General features: G+C 36.9%; 1 protein-coding gene across 5 annotated transcripts in view; it reads left to right on the top strand.

Annotated features, from left to right (window-relative positions):
* The window catches only part of shank3a (SH3 and multiple ankyrin repeat domains 3a), a 209,372-nt gene that overhangs the window by 23,882 nt on the left and 167,284 nt on the right, over positions 1–18,206 (top strand). The gene's annotated exons all lie outside the window — the stretch shown is intronic.

Genomic DNA, 18,206 nt, shown 5'->3' with positions numbered 1-18,206 from the left:
CATAGAATATCCTAGGTTGCTCTTTGTTCGTGGAAGGATACCAACAGTTCTGTCAACATCTGTACAAGCATAGGTTGCATGATGAACTTGTTATTTTATACTTTAGTAGCATAGTGTAAAAACATGTTAAAAAATTGATTATATTATTGATTAAATGGAATAATCTATAGATGCACAGTTAAATTATTTTCTATCTATGTGGTTTGAAACAAAGTGCAAAGTGACAGGTAAATAAATAAATAAAAATAAATGTGGATAAACAACTGACTGTCACACTGGGTGGTTCATGTTCAGCTCTTTTACACTCAGTGCCCATTGGTCTTTGGAATAGGGCTCCCCTTTTTTTTTTTGTAAAATACATTTTATACTTTATAAGGGGACAGTAAGTGGAAAATAAACATTTTCTTTTGCTCACAAAGTGGAAATGATTTGTTACCATGCTATTTGTATTGTCGTACTTAAGTTTAAAACTAAGAAAAAATGTGATATTGCTCTACTGTATCTGTGTTAGGATTGTTTTTAGATTAGATTTTAAAAATGAATTTAAAATCTTTGCAATATGATTGAAACAAGATGATTTGATAAAAAGTGCAACTTTTTGAGATGATTTTTTCACAAATGACAATACTATATTTAAATAGAGCATAAAAGACTTGAAGTGTTTGGACTAGAAGTGTTTAAAGATTAATGGTAGAAGATAAAAGCATTTAATTAAATGGCTGACTGCAAAATGATGGTGATTGTCATGAGGATGCTTTTGCATTTGAGACCTTTTTATAATCTGCCTTTTAAATGTACAGTTTTGTGTCTGATTGTATTATATAGCAATTTCTGATGCAAATGTTACCCAGTAATTATGAGGCTCTGAAAAGACTGCTTGGGAGTGATATGTAAGCAGCATGGAGCAAGCTTATATATATTACTGGCTACCATAGGAAGGGAATGAGCATGTGTTGTGTGTCTCTCAATAAGTGTACTTTCTTAGTCTGTAACAACATTCAGTTGCATATTAGGCTCTAAACATTTTCACGGCGCAGGTAAACCTGTACTTACTGTAGGTCTGCCTCCGTTGAGATGTTATTGGTCACCGATACCTGTTTTAAATATTCAATATGTTTGAAGTAATGTCAGAGACTGGGTCAGTACTGACTTGGCTGGACTGGCACTGACCAGAACCAACTAGGTCCGACCAGTTGTGAGAACTTAATTACATTCATAATCAGCTGTATAGTCGTTAAGTTTGTGCCGGCATTAAGCTACTCCTGTGTTGTTTTGGCTATGTTCTTAAGATTGTTGTCATGTTGGTAGATAAACCTTCAACCCAGTCTGAGGTTCTGAGTACTGTGGACCATTCAGCTCTGGTTTTCTGCAGACATGATGTTTACAGTTTAGGCTAAACAGTTTAAACTGTTTCACATTATAACATTTTTATGTAAACCACGATAAAGAAATTTAATCATTTAGACATACAAAACGTATCCTATGGCATTTGAAGACTGTTACTTTTTAATGCAAAAGTAGAAAGAGGAAAATGACAACAAAATAATATTTTTCTTTGGCATGATATTAGCTGTTGCGGCAGCCCTTACTCCAGCTTGTTAGTTGGCAAAGCTCAGATGTACTCAAGTCTCAATGAAAAACACAACTGCTCACATTAGCTGATAACTGTCATTTTTGCATTTTTCACATAGTTCAGGATTTTTTTATTTATTGAATTAAATTGATATATTGACCAGATCTACACCACACGGGTTATGTCTTTGATAATTACTATAAAATAATTTTATTAGACTTTATTTTCCATTATCCTTGTATTACCTTGTTTTTTTCGAAGCAGTAATTTGTCCTAATGAAGTTACATGTAAAATAAATAAGATTAAGATTAAGACTATTTATAGGTCAGAAATCAATTTTAAATTGTGTGGCATTGACCAAGTTAACTGTTTTGAACAAAAGGTAAGATGTCCTGAAGTTTCATCCTTTGTATTGATGCAAAAGTTAAGATGACACTGGATGACACTGGATTTGATTGATTATTTGTCCTGTCATCAATTAAAAAAAAAGAAAAGGAAAGGCATGCATTGAAACAAATCAGCAAAAATTAAAAAAGCCATTGCCCCAGGCATTAATAGAATCTTCATTGGACTCACTATCAGTTCTCTCTGTTTTATTCAGCTTGCCATGCCAGCCATGGGCTGACGTTTACATTCAGTAATTATGCAGAGTCACTTGAGTTGCTGGATACAGAGAGTGAGGAAAGATGGGGCTGAGGAGATAGCAGGTGTAGGGACAGATATAAAGCAAAGTACATGGCCATAAGAGGCTCACAGACTGGAGACTTACAAAAAGAGAGCAGAGCTTACAGCTGTTTTAATGCAGCTACCTAGTTATTGGCTTGGTTTTACAGGGCAGTGTTCAAGTTAAGAATTTGATAAAGGGATTAATATCCATTTAGAATTGGGGCTTAAATTTTTGTTTGCACACCTGCCTCTCTTTCCTTCTGTCTGCCTGCCTTTAATCATACGTTTTAGTCACTGTCTTCCCAAACAAATGCAAATTAAATCATAATTATGCAGACGGCTTAGAAAGTAGTATTGAAGGGTTCTTTTCCATCTTGCCTGGTTTGCCATTTCTCCTGCACCCCTGCCTATGAGTCTGGCTGTTTTCCATAGACTCACGATCCCTTTTTGTTTCTGGCCAGCTGGTTTCAAACTAATGTGCTGAGGTTTGATGTTAAAGAGCCATTTCTTTTCCCATGCTTGCGTAAATTCACCATCTGTCTCAGTGTCTGCTCTGATTTGAGTCGTCTCTCTGCCAGACTGGCCTGCAGATGCACACCCCTAAGGCCAACATCACACCCAGTTGCGTGTAACACATACAGTGCATCCAGAAAGTATTGCCAGCGCTTAACTTTTTCCACATTTTGTTATGTTACAGGCTTATTCCAAAATGGATCAAATTCATTATTTTCTTCAAATTTCTACAAACAACAACCCATAATGACAACGTGAAACAAGTTTGTTTGAAATCTTTGCCATGACACTCAAAATTGAGCTATCTATTTCGACTGATCATCCATGAGATGTTTCTACAACTTGATTGGAGTCCACCTGTGTGAAATTCAGGTGATTGGACATGGTTTGGAAAAGCATACACCTGTCTATATTAGGCCCCACAGTGACAGAGCACAAACCAAGCCATGAAGTTCAAGGAATTGTCTGTAGACCTCAGAGACAGGATTGTATCGAGGCACTGATCTGGGCAAGGGTACAGAAACATTTCGGTGCTACAGTGGCCTCCATTATCTGTAAATGGAAGAAGTTTGGAACCACCAGGACTTTTCTTAGAGAGGGCCAGCCGGCCATAATAAGCGCTCAAGAGAGAAAGGCCTTAGTCAGGGAGATGACCTAGAACCAGATGGTCACTCTTAAAGAGCTCCATCATTTCACTGTGGAGAGAGGAGAAGCTTCCAGAAAAACATCCATCTATGCAGAACTCCACCAATCAGGCCTGCATGGTAGAGTGGCCAGATGGAAACCACTCCTCAGTAACAGTGACATAACAGCCCAAATTTCTAATTAATCAGTTAATTAATATTTCAACATTCGATTCAATCATCTTCTCTTTAAACAAACAAATATGCAAATATATGCAATGCAGGGCATAACTCAAATGATTGACATAGTGTGATGGAAACTATGTACTATATATAGAATACACAGTATAATATGAGTTTGAAAATCTTTTAAAATTAGTATTCATATACTCTCTTAGAGTACAGCATCTAAAAGCCAACAGTGTGTGTTGCTTTAACTTTAACCTGTTTCTATACCTACAGAAACTGCAGGGCTGGAAGCTGAGGAATCCAGAGCATAACAAATAGTTATAACAGCTAGAGTAGAATCTGATATTAGGATGGATTAAATAACTGGCAACTGCATGTTATAAAACTATTTTTTGTCTGTGGATGAGGAACTGCGGGCACAGCTGAAATTATTGCTTTTTTGCACATTTCTGATCGTTTTACAAGTGTTTTGATCATTTACTCTTATAGATTGTTAATTTGTGCTAATTATGCCACCATATTTATAGTAGAATAGAATTTCTTTGTGGAAACATTTGTTTGTATACTGCATTGTGCAGACTACATTATATTTTCTCTGTTGTTATTGTGGAACCTGGCTTTTTATTAACTACTCAGTCAGCAGGACTGCCTTCTTGTTTGTCACTAGCAGCCGGTGACCGTATCAGATGTTGTTTTGAAGCTCCACACAATTTTGCATACTTCAACAAAAGGTCCCATGAACACACAAAGGATAGATGGAAGCCTTCCCTCAGTCCGTACACATGAAAACCCACTTGGAGTTTGCAAAAATGCACCTGAAGGACTTTCATACAGAGGAACTAAATTCTTTGGTCTGATGAAACAAAGATTGAACGGTTATGCCTCAGTGTTATTTCTGGAAGAAACCAGGCACATCTCTCTGCTATCCCTACAGGGAAGCATGGTGGTGGCAGCATCATGCTGTGGGGGTATTTGTCAGCAGCAGGGGCTTGAAAACTGGTTACATTTAAGGAAAATCTGAATTGAGTAAAGTACAGAGATATCCCCAACGAAAACTTGTTCAACAGCGCTCAGGACCACAGACTGGGCCTAAGGTTCATCTTCCAAAATGACAACGATAAGCAGTCAAGACAACACAGGAGTTGCTTAGGGACAAATCTGTGAATCTCCAAGAGTGGCCTAGCCAGAGCCCTGACTTAAACCCTATGATCATCTCTGGATAGGCCTGAAATTGACTGTCCACCATGGTCCCCTTCCAACCTGACTTGCAAGGGTTTGCAAAGAAGAATGACAGAAAATCCCCCAATTTAAGAGTGTAAAACGTGTTGTGTCATACCCAAAAAGACTCGAGGCTGTAATTGCTGTGATTAAACAAAGTACTGAGGGTCTGAATACTTGAGTACATGTAATACTTAAGTTATTATTATATTTAATCAATTTACCAACATTTCTAAAATTCAGTATTTACTATGTCATTATTTGGTGGTGAGTGTAGATTAATGAGAAAAAAATCAATTTAAATGATTGTAGTATTGGGCTGCAATATAAAACAATTGAAAAAGGTGAGGGGGGGGGCGTTAAAATTTTCTGGGATGCACCTGTAAAGACCTTTGTGTGCAAACTTTTTCAATGGCAGCCTTTGAGAGAATGAGTTACATAAGCATATTGGTAAAAGAAGGGAAGCACAGTCTTTCCACTGGTGGTTAGTGGACTCAATTTCTGATGTCTGTCTCTCTGCTTCTCTCTCTCTCTCTCCCACTCTTCCTCTTTTTCCTTCCTTGTTTTTTTAATCTCTCCCTCCTTGTCATCCTCTGTGCTGAATTAATGAGAGATCAGTGGCAGGATGTTTACAAGATTAAGAAATGCCTCAATGGTTGTTGAGGCATTCTCTGCATGTGCATGTCACTAAGGGTCTGTTTTGTCCCAAAGGGGTTTGAAGATTACACCAGCATATGATTTACTCTACAAGATGCATTAATTTTTTAAGAGCCTTCAATAGCACCAAACTGATCAGAAACTATTGTACCCGAACATTCACAAATGACTTGCAAGAGTTTATATAATGGATTTATTTATATAATTGATATCAATAAATTAGACAGTGGCTATTAAATTACTGTGTGTCTATTCTTGTCCCTAAATAATTAATGTTCTTCACTCAAGGTAATCATAAATCATAACATTGTTTTTCTTTATTTTTAAACCCACTAAATTACATAATATTGGGCAGTTTTTTGGAAAATGTTGCTTGATTGATTTTGCTTTATTTTTCTGTTTCTCCGCACTGATCCTTCTCTCATCTTTCACCCTGTTTATCACTCTGTTCTACCTCTAATCCATTGCAAGCTTACATGTTATTCCTCTGAGGAATGCTCTTATACGAAATCTGCCATCACAATCTGGGACTGTTCCTGAGTTAGTGTAGAAAACATTTTATTCATTTTCATTTTATGTAACACAGTTAGGTTCATGGGTAAATTGTCATATCCAAAATAAAACCACTAAAGCCAAGAAAATGCTAACACAAAGTAACTTATATTAAATTTTAAAAGTAGAACATGTCCTGGTTTTAGCTGACCATTAAAAATTTGGTGCCTATAAAAATATTTGGCCCGTTTGTAATTTTTGACCTTTTTATTCAAAGAAAATATAACCATTGCAGAATTAATTTGGCTATTTCAAACCGTTCAACATAAACAATCATTTTTAATGTCAAAGTGAAAACAGTGAAAACTACAAAGTAATCTTAATTAATTAAGAAAATAAAAATGTAAAATGACTGAGAGTATTTAACCTCTTTAAAGTGACTAACCTAAACCATCACTGGTGCAGCCAACTGGTTTAAAAGGTCACTTTATATAGGGAATGTAATTTTAATAAGGGGGGGCTGTAGCTCAGGAGGGGCGGCTGTAGCTAAGGAGGGGCGGCTGTAGCTCAGGAGGGGCGGCTGTAGCTCAGGAGGGGCGGCTGTAGCTCAGGAGGGGCGGCTGTAGCTCAGGAGGGGCGGCTGTAGCTCAGGAGGGGCGGCTGTAGCTCAGAAGGGGCGGCTGTAGCTCAGAAGGGGCGGCTGTAGCTCAGAAGGGGCGGCTGTAGCTCAGAAGGGGCGGCTGTAGCTCAGAAGGGGCGGCTGTAGCTCAGAAGGGGCGGCTGTAGCTCAGAAGGGGCGGCTGTAGCTCAGTTGGTAAAGGCATTCATCCATAGACCACAGGGTCAGTGGTTCGCTCTCCGCTCCCAGCCGGTATATGTTGAAGTGTCTCTTGGCAAGACACTGAAACCCTAACAGCAAATTCCAATCCCAGCTGGGCAGTGCCTCAACTTTAACAAAGTGACAGGTTTTGCCAGGGGCTAAGGGTATTGACACCACTGATGGAGAGATAAGAAGTAAATGCTCTGTTGAATTTTTCCTAATTACCTTATCTTATACACCTTTGGGAGCTGTGTGGGTTTAGTGTGGTTAACACGCATGTGTGAAATTGACTGTAAAATGTGTATGTGCATGAGAGAGGTGCTTGTATTTTTGCCTCCCAGTATCAAAGGTAAAGCTATTTCAGCTTTCTGTGACTTGCACTGTAGTATTTTAAAACCGAGGATGCAAACACTCAACAGCCACAAATATAAAACCAATTTAATTTTATTTTTTACAAATTACTAATTACTAACAACATGTAACTATTATGGGTTTGTGTTAAAAAGGCTTACAATACACTTCATGTACTACAAGTATGTCCAGAGGTTCTTCTGTTTCTGCTTAGGTCTTTTTCTGCATATTCTTCAGTGAAAAGCAGTGAAAAGCGCTTTGAGTGATATTTACGTGCAGACCATTTACCATTTAGTGAAAAGATTTGTGTGCAAATTTAAAATTAAGATCTAGGGTGGTGCTTTGCATTTACTAAAGAAAAAATAGACTTGCTCTTGTAATTAGGAGATGGATGAGTTACAGAACGGATCTTGTATTGACGAGTTATGTTTCTCGTAATTGCGAGATACGGGACATTGGGATCTCAGAAATGTAATAACAACCCTTCAAACTTTCAACAAATAGGCTGTAAACTGAGCCTCGCTTTAGACTATAATGTGAGATTCAGTTTGCAGCAGGCAGTGTGACTCTTGGTACCCGCAGCAACACGATATTTCCTGTTTCCTTTAGAAGTTAGCCACACTAGTGAAGTTTTTCACATTTCATGTCTCTAAAATTCTAGGTTGAAAATTAAACACGGAAATTGATATTTAAGCTAATATTCAGTAAGTCTTTGAATCTCCTAAATAAAGTAGAGAATAAAAGTGATATTTCACCGCTGAAAAAAGTTTAATTTCATAGATATTGGGCACTTATGTTGTTGAAATGTGCAATTACATTTGAAACTTGTGTTCTGGGTAAGTAGAAATCAGAGAAAACAGTATAGTATGTCATTTGGAAGGGTATAAATCCTACAACAACCACAATGCATTGCGCTCTGATAGGTCCAAGGCCTACCCCCACTTGATTGGTTAGGCCTTTGCAGATCAGAGGACAAGTCTACTGGCCCAGCAAACTAAACTTAATTTACACTTCCACTTTACGAGTATTGTTAATGTGAAATTACGTTTAGTAATGTTACTTTCCTATTTATTACAAATGTGCTTCGTGTATCATTTCATGTTGCGGTTCATCTGAACTGCATCATAGTCTACACAGAAAGCTTTCCATTATTGGCTCCGCCTTTTTCTCAGCCTGACTGTTCGTGGGGGCAGGGGCAGCTAAAACAAGGAAAGACTGTAGTCTTAGTCTGTGAAATGACGTGTTTTACAACCTGGCGGATAGATGCAGGGAATGAATGGGGAGTTCTCTGTATAGAAAATATGGAGAGATCTGAGTTTCTCTTCAGTCATAAATACTACCTGACTTATTTTTAGTCAACCTCCATTGAATATTGGTGAAGTTTTCCTTTTGGAAATAAATTAGGTTATCCTAAACCATGAAGTCATTGTCATCTCAAATAGCGACAAATTAATAACCGCTCTTAACTTTTCTGCACATCTTAACCTCTGGATCTTTAGAAATGATTAAACATTGAATGCAAAAGATGTTCACTGGTGAGAAGAGAAACAGGAAGTGTTATGTTAACATAAATACAGAAAGCTTCACTGTGAGCTTCAACTTGGCCTCATTTAGCAACATTAAATATGCCAAATTGGCTATTAACAGTTCATTTTCACTTCGTAAATGTGATGATTCTCAGGCAGGTTCTTAAGTGTAGCCTCTAAATTCTATACTATATGCTGCAAATTTACAGCTTATTTGTTGACATTTTGAAAAGTTAAGTCCACCGAATTATCTATCAAAATTTACTACACAGTAATGATAAGAATTGATCATTTTTCTTTGGTGAATGCACTGTGCTGTTGTAAAGATCACTTCATATGTGTGACTTTATGTGTTTCATCTTTAATTTTCAAGAGAATTTGTACTTTATCTACTATTAAAGTAACACCAATCAATATTCGATCTGTTATAAACACATATTGGTTTTTGCACTAATTTTGTGGTGATAATCCTATCTAAGTCTGATTATTTCAGTGGCATTGTAATGTTCTGTACACATCTATTCCATGTGTCAGACCTCAAAGATGGCTTTCTACTCTCTTTCTTCTCCCAAGGTTTCTTCTTTTTTTCCTGTGAATGGATGTTTTTTTTCCCTCTTTTTTTGCAATTTGTCTTTATCTGATGTGCAAGTGTGAGGACAGAGGATGCTGTTCAGGTTGTAAAATCCATTGAATCAAGTTTGTGAGTTTAATAATGGGCTATATAAATAAATATGGATTTAAATTATGTGACAGAAAAGTAAGGGTTACATTAAATCCTAGACTGGCATTATACATTACACATTATACAATTATTTATGCTACTTTGATATAGTTTGAAAACAGTATTTTTTACTTTCCAGTATGCTAAATTTGGCATGAAACCCTCTGTCACAGTTTATAGTATTAACCCTTTTATTTTAATATATTTAATGGGATGTCTGCATGACTGATTTCCCTCTGGAGTTATAACATCAAACCTTACATTTACTAATGAATGATTTTAGTGAAGATTTGGTGATTTTCTAAAAAAAAATCACATTTTCATGCGAGTTAAATGTCCATGTCCAGATTATGTGGATTTAGACCATTATTGGGGGCACTATTTAAAAACAATTTTTTTTAAATTACTATATATTTAGAAAAAATCCAAAGGTATTCATTATTGTAAATACATGCCTGAGTACAAGAACACGTATTTTCTATTTTCCACACATACTGCTCTACTCAGATGTTCATGTTGTAAACATCTGGTTCAGTGGCAGGGCCATCTACACTGTCAAGGTCAGTGTTTAAATGTTGCTTTCATCCAAGCTGTTTGATATTAAAGTTCATTGAATATTTTCCCTTTTTGTTGCTTTACTCATTGAATTTTTATCTATAGTTTCACCTTTCTCTTGTTTTACCCTGATCTGAGTGGGTTTGCTTTGTGAAGCAAGAAAAGGCATTGAACGCAACAGCTTCACGTGTTCACACCCACACACATCTATACTGACACATTCACTCACAGGCACACATATACATGTATACATAAAAATACACACAAACGCACAAAGATCCCTATAGACCCAGGATTGAAGCTATTTTTCATTATTAGGTTTAGCGAAATGAACACTTCATCTTCAACCCTTCGCCAGAGGCTATTGATTAACCTTCCCCCTGCAGGGTTGTGAATGTGTTGTTTTTCATTTTCAGGGCAAATTATATTCTTAATGAACTGTCAGATATAAAAAAATAGAATATGACAGTAGTCTTTACTGAAATTCCTTTTTTATTTTATGTTTTTGTTGCACTGACAGTCACTACAGATCTCTACCTCCATTGCATTGAATAAAAAGTTGCGGTACAGTCAGTTATCTGTATACAGGTTAATGAATTATCCATAGCCATAGCCTTAATGACTGATCAAAAAACCATAACATACTCAAGTGGAATCATGTGTATTTTTGCTATAATTATTACTGGATAAACCACTTCTGCACAAGTGTCTCATTCTGGCCTCTTTGTCAGCCGCTGGCAAGGACTCCTGCTTAGTAATAACTCTCTTTTGTTAATCTGGCACTTTGTAGCCAAGGGCCAGTCAGTGAATGACAATGCATTAGTCAGTGACCAGCAGGATAAATTAGCATTCATCCTAATATTCACAAGTCACTTAAAACAGCTTAGGGCTGGGATGATCAGGAGTCTTTACTACAACTGGGAATGAAAACATGTTACACATTGCTTGGCTATTATCAACATGGCAAATCTGTGACTGTGCATTATGTTGTAACCCATGGCAGACTCTTGTCAGAGTCTGCCCCCTTTTCCTGCATCACTATTGTCTCTGAGGTGCATTTGATAAGTTATTTTAACTGCACCTATTATTCCTAACATCATATACTATCCACTGCTCTGGGCCCCTTGCCAGTACTGTCACTGCACTGTAATAGGCAATACATCAACAAGTGTGTGGGTGTGTGCAAGTCAGTGTGTGATATCTTAGCATTTTTGGACATAAAGTGGGTGTATGGGAGTCTTGAGTCACTAGGTGTCTTACTGTATCTTTTTATCAAGTGACTACAACTTAAAAATGTAATTTGGAAAATGTGTATATGTGTGTGTGTGTGTTTGTGTGCGTGTTAGTCTAAGATTACACGTGGCACATTGTTAACAAAACACTGCATTTGGAAAGTTTTAAGACCCCCTTCACTTTTTTTAATCAATTAACCCAACACTACAATCGTTCAAACTGATTTTTTTCCTATTAATCTACACTCAGCACCCAATAATGACAAAGTGAAAACAGAATTTTAGAAATGTTGGTAAATTGATTAAACATTATAATAACTTAAGTATAACATCTAGCTAAGTATTCAGAACATTTGCTCAGTACTTTGTTGAAGCACCTTTGACAGCAATTACAGCCCCACATCTTTTTGGGTATGACACAGAGAGTTTTGCACAAATTGGGGGATCTCTGTCATTCTTCTTTGCAAATCCTTGCAAGTCAGGTTGGTAGGGGACCATGGTGGACAGTCATTTTCAGGCCTATCCAGAGATGTTATTGAGCAGGTGATGAGAGGTGGCTGCTTTCCTCCAGAAAAAACATTTAGAATTACAGTAAGGCCAAGAAGTCAATTCATCAGACCAGAGGATCTTGTTTCTCACAGTGGGCAGGTGCTTTTTTGCAAACTCCAAGTGGGCTTTTGTGTGCTTCGCACTCAGGAAAGGCTTTCGTCTATCCACTCTGCCATAAAGCCCATATTCGAAGGAGGGTTGAAGTGATAGTTGTCCTCTGGAACTTTGTCCCATCTCCACACAGGATCTCTGGAGCTCAGTCAGAGTGACCATTGGGTTCCTAGACACCTCCTTACTAAGGCCGTCCTCCCCCAATTGCACAGTTTGGCTTGGTGACCACCTTCATTTAAGATTTATGGAGGCCACTGTGCTCTTGGGAACCTGTAGTATGGCAGAAATTATTATTTTTTGCCTTCTCCAGATCTGTGCCTAGGATTATTCCTGTTCTTGGCTCTGCAGGAAGTTCCTTTGACCTCATGGCTTTTGTTTTTATACAGTATGCATTGTCAGCTGTGAGTCCTTCTATTGAGAGAACTGTGCCTTTCCAAACCTTGTCCCATCAATTTAATTTACCACAGATAGACTCCAGTCAAGGTGTAGAAATATCTGGGAGGCCTCTGAGCTAAATTTCAACTGGTATTGCAAAGGATGCAAAGGATACTTATGTACATGCGATATTTTAGTTTTTTTAATACATTTATTTTCACTATTTTCACTTTGTCACTATAGGATAATAAATATAAATTTTTGAAAAAAAAATCAAGACAACTGTAGTATCAGCGTGCAACAGACAACATTGAAAAAAAGGGGGGGGGTCTGAAAAATGTTTAATTGCAATGACAATGAGAATTTTTTTACTGTTTTCTTGTGCAGTTATGTTTGATGTGGTGCCTTTCTCTCTCTCCTCAGCTTCTAATTTTGTACTATAATTACTGTGCTTGGCAGTCATGACACATTGACAAAAGACAAATTTGGGTGAAGGGAGAGAATGAGGAAAAAAGAAAATAAGAGATGTGTCTGTGATCTGGACTTCAGTTCCACTTCCTGCCCAGGATTTTTATTTTGTAGCCCCATTTACCTGCTTCCTGCCTCATGTTAATTCATCAGGCTGATTGTTTTCACCTGTTCCCTGGTTTATTTATACCCGGCTCTTCTCACAGTCCCTTGTTAGATCCTCTGTCTAACTTCTGGACAGTGCACCTTGCTACCTGGTTTACATGACATGTGTTTTTGAATTCCTGAATCTTGTTTTTGCACTCTGTTGCCTGTTCTCTATCTGAGGTTAGGTTTGTTCTTTTTTTATTATTCTGTTTAGTTATCTCTGCCATATATCCTTGTGTTCAATGTTTGCTACCTGTAGGTTTTTTGTTTTTGTGTACTCCTCCCAGGAGCAAATTTATGTCAGTCCTTTTAGTTTTTTTTTTTTTCCGATTAATAAACCTTGTTATCAGTTTACTCCCTCTTGCCGTCGCTTAACTTAGTTCCGTCCTATACAAAACCTGACAAGATGGGAGTGGGGAGGGGTGTTAAGGAAGCCACATGATTCCCCCCCCCCCCCTTTTTTTCTAAACCACACAGTACTGAAACGTTTAATTTAAGTCTAAGCCACACAAGCAGAAACATGTAGGCATATGCTTCTTTTGTAGTTGTGTGTAAGCTTGTTTGTGGAACTAATATGACATGGTACGCTAGCTTTACTGATTAATAATTAGAAGAAATAACTGATCATTTACAGTATAACTGATTTTCCCAAGATTTTCCACACCTGATCACAAGCAGAATTGCTGAGGCTGTTTCCCTCTGGAGTTATAACATCAAACCTTACATTTACTAATGATAAGAAACAGGACAAGTTTAAATTATATCCAACTTATAATGTATAACCATGTATTTGGAAAGTACATCTACTGAAAATATAACTCTGGAAAAAGCTTAGATTTTAATTTTAAAATGTGCCAGTTGTCTTCAGTTTTAATTCTTCTATGAAATGCTGCTAAATCTTTGGATAATGTATCATTGTTAGGCTCATGTCTGCTCCAGAGTTTACCATAAGTATTTTGATGTTACAAAGCAATCCAAATTATTTAAAAATACAAGACTGAAAATAATTTATTGAATTAGAATTCACCTTGAATGACTCACCTAAGTGAGTATCAGTGCAGCCATTTGTTTTCAAAGTAAAATCTGAATCCGATTCAGAATCCTGGCCTTAAACTATACCCTGAAAAGCAGCAACACATCAAGCAACAAAAAGGGTATGGAAAAGCAAGTCTGAGTGATCATTCAAGAATGGGACTAGTGAGGCAGGCCCCCAAGACAACTATGACTTCTTTGAAGCACCGTCCCCAGCCTGGTAAAAATTAGGGAGGATTGTGACATCAAGTGCATCCTTCTGTGCCACATAAATTTGTTAGCTACATGATCCACTATGGTGAACTCCGCTTACAGAATAAGCTGAAGGAGGAAAAAAAAATTGTTTTACAGTGCCTGAGAAACTGATAAAAAATTTTAAGGCGTTTTAATTTATTTCTACAGTATATTAGGCATTTCAAATTGTGGTGACCTTTATTGCATATATAGACAGTGAAAGAAAATGTAGAATTCATAAAATAAAGAGACATGCAAGTCCATTTCAATTATTAATTGATTCACTCTTGTGCATAAATTCATTTGAATTGAATTTTTTTCCAAAAACTTACACTGCAAAAATTTAATTTTGATTAATTAAATGTAGGGCAAACAAATGTGATTTTTTTCACTTGGCCCTAAAACTTCTGATATGCATAAACTCTCTACATGTAGTACAGCAGGAACAAACCAAGTTGTGTAGTAAACAGTAATCTGCTTACTTAACATTTACAATGCAATCCCAAAGGTTAATAAGGTATTGGCTATTGTTCCATTAATTGCCTGCATGAAAACATTTTAGTCTGCAAAAGAGTGTGTACCTAATCATAAACTATTTAGTTGGTGCCACTTCCTGTTTGGCAAAAATCAAAGCATGGATCAGACTTAGCAAGAGCTACTGGTATGTGTTTTAAGGTCTGTTTTATGCGTTCCAGCATAATGCATAATGGCAGCCAGCAAGCATATAAAATTGTATTTATAGTGACAAATCATTGACGCACAAAGGCACACAATTAAAGAGAGATCAAGGCCTTATCATGAACAAACTCTGGATGCATTTAAGGGCTATCACTTTCAAATCATGTCTTGATACCATCTGTGCTGTGTTGTTTTGCAACCTCTTTTTATGGTGCCCTAAAATCTTGAGCTTATAAAATGCCACATCTTTTTTGCATAACTGTGAAGAGGTTCACATTAAATACTGTTCCAGTTTTTCATACACCAATCAACTCAGGACTGCACAGAGCAATTCACTTCCTTCTAGTTTTGGTGATTGAATATCCTACAAACTCTTCATGTCACTGGAATCTATTTGTATGCAAATTAATTGTGCTAGCATCAGGCAACCGATGAAAGCAATAGAAACACTGCAGTGTTTCAAGCATGTGAGGTTATGAATGTGAAGTTGATCCTATTCATCACTCCAGTTGTGTATCTTGTAGGAAGGCACTCATTACTGCTAAATTCAGAGTTAGAATCAGTTCAGTGAAATGCTGCACAGAAAATAGTAACATTGTACATTTACATCAAGGCACGCTGAAAGTCAAACATGGATCAGTCAACATGAGACATGATATGGCTGTGCTAAAATGACACTGAAAAGTGGGGATAGCATGTTGAGTTATCACAAACTGTTTATCTTTGTTTGTTTCCATCAATACTCCCAATTTCACCTTAAGCACCCAAATGCCCGCTTGTTTCTTATAACAGAATGTCATAACAGAATGCATTCTAGCAAGTCATGATTGTATAATTCAAGAAAGTTATGAAATCTGGTTCATTAACTCTGGACATGAGGCTAATGCATTTTGCAGCAAGCAGCCTTATCTGGCTATGAAGTGCCCTAAGTTATGTGTTGCTGTTATGATCTACCCTTTTCTCTTCCCATTAATCACAGTGATGTGAATGAGCTGGAGATCAAACTTTATCTGTTGTTTGTTTTTTTTAATAGGGGAAGATGACAAAAAGGAACAGTGCAAAAATGGGTTGCTGCAAGGACTTACTAATTCATCTGTAGAAATATTAACCAGTTGAGAACCCTGCAGGAAAGTCTTCTTTAATGAGTCCTTTTTGTTTATGTGTATGTTTTGTTTGTGTGTACAGCCACAAAGATATTTTTTTATGCTGGAATTTACCTAGGAAAGGTTGGCATGCATTCAGCAGTGCTCTTCACCTGGATAGTGTGCAATAGGTTTTTTTTTTGTCCATTAGGCATTTCCAGTGGAACATTTGTGGGTTTACTGATTTTGCTCATAGGCACATCATCAGTTAAATCAATTAAATGTACACTGTGTACACATACTATGACTGTTGTGGACTCAGGGGCAAAAATCAATAAGTATGTAATTTGAAATAATTAGCACCATTTATTTTCTGAATAGGTTGCTATTGTCAATAAAATAGAGGAGTAATTGGGACCACTTAGGATTGTGTGTGATTGATTGTGCAAATGTTTGTGAAATCATTTTAAAAAGTTAAATATGAAAGTATGTGAATTGCTGTGAATATGATGTTTGGTTTATCGCAAAGCCACACCTCACTTAAAGCTCACCTCAGGCTGCCCACATCTTTCAAACCACTCTTTTATTCACATTTAGCATTTTTCTGTGTTTTCTTTTTCAAGTATTTTTCATGTCTGTGCTTCATTGCATGTTCTTGTGGGATCGGGATGTTGCCTAGTGACGCATTAATCATCTTGTGTTGTCCTCTGTATTTATGGTTATTCAAGATGTACTTCTTTTTAACTATCAAGGTTAAACAAACTGTGTGTATTACTGGAAACAGTCATTATACATGGACAGCATTTCAATAATCTTTCTTTCTCTTCCAATTTTTCAAATTTCTATGCATACATACTCACATATACCAGTTTCAGATTTTTTGTTGTATTTTTCTGTATTTCTTTGACATACGTGGTGTCCCAGATCAGCGCCCCAATCCACTGATGTGTCATATTTCCACTAGACTGGATTGTGACCCAGATACCGTATGTTTCTCTCACAGATGACTGATGTAGATCAATACTCATAAAAGCTCAGGTCTGTATGTTTTAGTAATTACTTACAGTGTATCTCCAGTTTGTGAACTGAATTTATGAATGGTGGCTCACGTTCAGTCTCTTCCTCAATGTTTTTCTACTATATGTGATAAAAAAAATTACAACCCCAATTCCAAAGAAGTTGGGATGATGTGTAATACCTACATAAAAACAAAATGCAATGAATTGTAAATCTCATCAACCCATATTTTATTCACAATAGAACATAAACAATATATCAGATGTTGAAAGTGAGACATTTTACAATTTCATGGAAATTATTAGCTCATTTTGCATTTGATGTCAGGAACACATGTCAAAAATAGTTGGAACAGGGTGATGTTTACCATTGTGTATCACACCCTTGTCTTTTAACAACCATCTGTAAATGTCTGGGAAGTGAGGAGACCAGTTTCTGGAATTTTAGGAGAGGAATGTTGTCCCATTCTTCTCTGGTGCAGGATTCTAGCTGCTCAACAGTCCTTGGCCTTTGTTGCCAGATTTTTGTTTTATAATGCACCATTTGTTTTCTATTGGTGAAAGGTCTGGACTGCAGGTAGGACAGTTCAGCACCCAGACTCTTCTCCTGCAAAGCCATGCTGTTGTGATGGATCCAGAATGTGGTTTAGCATTGTTTGGTGAAATATTCAAGACCTTCCCTGAAAAAGACGTTGTCTAGATGGGAGTATATGTTGCTCTAAAACCTCTAAGTACTTTTCAGCATTGATGGTGCCTTTCCAGATGTGTAAGCTGCCCACACCATAGGCACTAATGCACCCCCATACCATCACAGATGTAGGCTTTTAATCTGTCTGCTGATAACAAGCTGGATGGTCCCTCACGTCTTTAGTCCACAGGACAGTGTCCAGGTTTTCCAAAAGCAATTTAAATTTTGATTAATCTGACCACTCAACAGTTTTCCATTTTGCCTCACATCATTTAAAATGAGCTTTGGCCCAGAGAACACTGTGGCATTTCTGGATCATGTTCACATATTTCTTCTTCTTTACATAATACAGTTTACTTACATTTATGGATTACACAGCAAACTGTGTTCACAGACAGTGATTTCTGGAACTGTGAGCCAATGCAGTGAAGTTTAGTAAAGAATCATGCCTGTTTTGAAACATTTAATGATGTTCTGTGTTGTAGATGCTGAGATCTTCAAAGTCTTCACTATTTTACATTGAGAAACATTTTTTCTGAAATTGTTCCACACTTTTTAGATGCAGTTTGTTGCAGATTGGTGAACTTCTGCCCATCCTTACATTTGAGAGGCTCTGCCTCTCTACTATACTACTAGTAGTAGTAGTACTATATATATATATATATATATATATATATATATATATATAT

This window comes from Channa argus, chromosome 4, assembly GCF_033026475.1.
Source record: "Channa argus isolate prfri chromosome 4, Channa argus male v1.0, whole genome shotgun sequence".
Classification (NCBI taxonomy): Eukaryota; Metazoa; Chordata; class Actinopteri; order Anabantiformes; family Channidae; genus Channa; species Channa argus.
The sequence above is the reverse complement of the archived record's forward strand: the minus strand, read 5'-3'. Positions and strand labels throughout refer to the sequence as shown.